This window comes from Aplysia californica, unplaced genomic scaffold (genome assembly GCF_000002075.1).
Source record: "Aplysia californica isolate F4 #8 unplaced genomic scaffold, AplCal3.0 scaffold00448, whole genome shotgun sequence".
In the NCBI taxonomy this organism is placed as follows: domain Eukaryota; kingdom Metazoa; phylum Mollusca; class Gastropoda; order Aplysiida; family Aplysiidae; genus Aplysia; species Aplysia californica.
This window is the reverse complement of record NW_004797718.1, coordinates 400,179-402,866: the sequence shown is the minus strand read 5'-3', so window position 1 is coordinate 402,866 and position 2,688 is coordinate 400,179.

Below are 2,688 nucleotides of genomic sequence, written 5' to 3'. Positions count from 1 at the left end.
CTTCTTCTTCTTCTTCTTCTTCTTCTTCTTCTTCTTCTTCTTCTTCTTCTTCTGAGAAAGAAAACCGCTGATGTTGTTTATCTTCATTGCTCCCAGTACACTGATAACGGAGTTAATTCAGCTGGCCTATTACTAGTCAATGGTGTAGAGAATCTAGGTTCATTTCACAGGACGGGAATTTTTGAAACTATATTATTGTCTCAAGATTTGATGCTCAATCTTATGTGTTATATTAGGAGGACACATAATAATCTCTCAAACGTTTCTGTTTCTGAGGAAAAGTCTTCTTTCTGTACAGCTACTGAGTGTCTACTGAGTGTGGCACAGTTTATGATCAGCTTGTACTCTTCTGTAACTAGAACTGTCCAGCCAAAGATAGGTATGCAATTTTTTGGACGCTTTTTTAGGGGGAGAGCGGGAGGGTTAATCATTCACACAATGTTATCTGTCCTTTGAGACATGGAGTGTAATGAATAAAGACATACATAAATAAACAAATAAACAAATAAACGAATGTACGAACAAACGAATAAACGAATAAATAAGTAAAAGCCTGCTTTATCAACACCACCTGCTGGTTCTGATTTTGTGGATATATCGTTATTTTGTAATGTTTCACGCCCTACCTGATATACTAGGATCAAAATAAGGTGGAACAAATCTAATTAATTCTTTTGATGGAATCTTTTGTGTGCGTGAGTGTATGTGTGTATGTGTGTGTGTGTGCGTGTGTGTGTGTGTGTGTGTGTGTGTGTGTGTGTGTGTGTGTATGTTTATGTGTGTCTGTGTGTTTGTATATGTGTATGTATGTTTGTGTATGTGTGTTTCTTGTTTGTTTGCTTATGTTAACAATGAGACCATCATACAACGTCTATTGCCGCCGCTGTTAAAAATGAGACCACCAGACCACGTCTTACGCCCCGTTGACACTATTTAGCACATTGAAGAGACAGGATACTTCGCACCTTGTCTGTCAGGCTAACCCAAACATAGAGATATTATACTACATCCCAGCCAACAGACGTGGGCACACGATCAGAAATACAATTTTAATGATTTTTAACTACTCTAAACCAATCGATCTCAGGCTTTATGTGTGCAACGGCGAAGTGCCAAACCATTTCCAACCAGGAGCTGGTCATTTTATTTAGACTATAGGTATTGTCAAAGATAGTGAATAACAAGATGGGCCACTCAGCCAAAAAAGTGTCCGCAGGAAGTATGCTCTTTGCTTCAGATGGCGCTGCAGTCTGTTTTGAAGCTCTCTTTCGTTTTTCCAAAAGAAGAATAGGAATAGCACGTCCTTGCGTGCGCAGATCGACTGCTGTTCATCAGCAGTTCGGGTACGTTCAGTGCGGAGTTTTAGTTTTTTTTATATTTTAATGACCTCTCGTCTTTCATTCTAAAGTCAAATTAAACGAAGAAAACCATCACCCTTTCCTCCGGAAGAGGTTTTTTTTGTCAGCGTAACCATTTTAAAAAAGCGTTCTTCCGAAATTTATGCCAAAACTTGCTAGTTTCATTTTGATTTTTTTAAACTCAAGTAGGGTAACTCTATTCGCAAAGAGTACGCTTTTGTGAAGAGGGCGCCACCAAATTTTGAGGACACTTTTTTAATTGGCTCAAAGAGAGAAGTGGCCCATCTTGTTATGTACTATCATTGGTATTGTTTGAGATCGCATAGTTATTAATGTGTGCGAATAAGAACCGTCATATAACACGTCGTTCTCTGTCCTACCCGTGTTTTGATCTCTCTTTTGAGAGAGGCGCACACTTGCATAAAAGGATTAACATGCTAAATACAGTAACTTCAAAAGCGCTCTTCCTTCTTTCGCAGCTGAACGTTTTTTTTTTCTTACTGTTTATAGCCCATCATGTAGTATCGCTTTCGTATCTATTTGTTTATTTTACCTCCTTGGGGATTCTGATTTTACCACCAGACACATCCTGATGGAATGCCTGGACTTTGGAGAGACCCCAAGGTAATATCTTAAATGTGCTAGCTTGAAGACTTTGTTCTCCAACAATGATCCCAGCAGGATTCTCGACTTTGATAAAAGCATTGGTCTTTTTCAGTTAAATAGTGCTATTTTGAATTTTAATTTGTTGTTTAAAAAAAAAAGTAATTTTACCATATTTATTTTAAGGTATTTTATGGCATTTCAATCATTTTGACATGCAAAAAAAACAACAACAACAAAAAAAGAGCTATCCAATAAACTAACGCGATAATAACCAACTTTTATAATAAACAACAGTTGCGAACGCCGCAAAACTTTTACCAAACTAAACTAAACTGTCCCGCCTTGGGAACGATTCCTTATAAACTAAAATTGATATGATTGCTTCTGTTTCATAAATGTAAATTCATTTGTTGTTGTTGTTTTTTTTAACCTATTGTCTTATCATAACCTTTGCTATTAAGGGCAAGACATCATGAGAGGCTTCACAAATTATACATACTGAGGACAAGAGAGAAGCCTTCCAGATGCAAGCACCATAAAATGGAAATGAAGCTTTTAACAAATTTTTCTCTGCCAGAATTGACCATAGCAGAAGCCACACGTCACATCCTTTATTCTTCTTTTTCGCGTTTAAATATTCTTCCCTGCATATACTTTGGTCTTCATCACATATTTACGAACAGCCTGTTATTATTACTTATATTATTTTTATTATCATTATTAT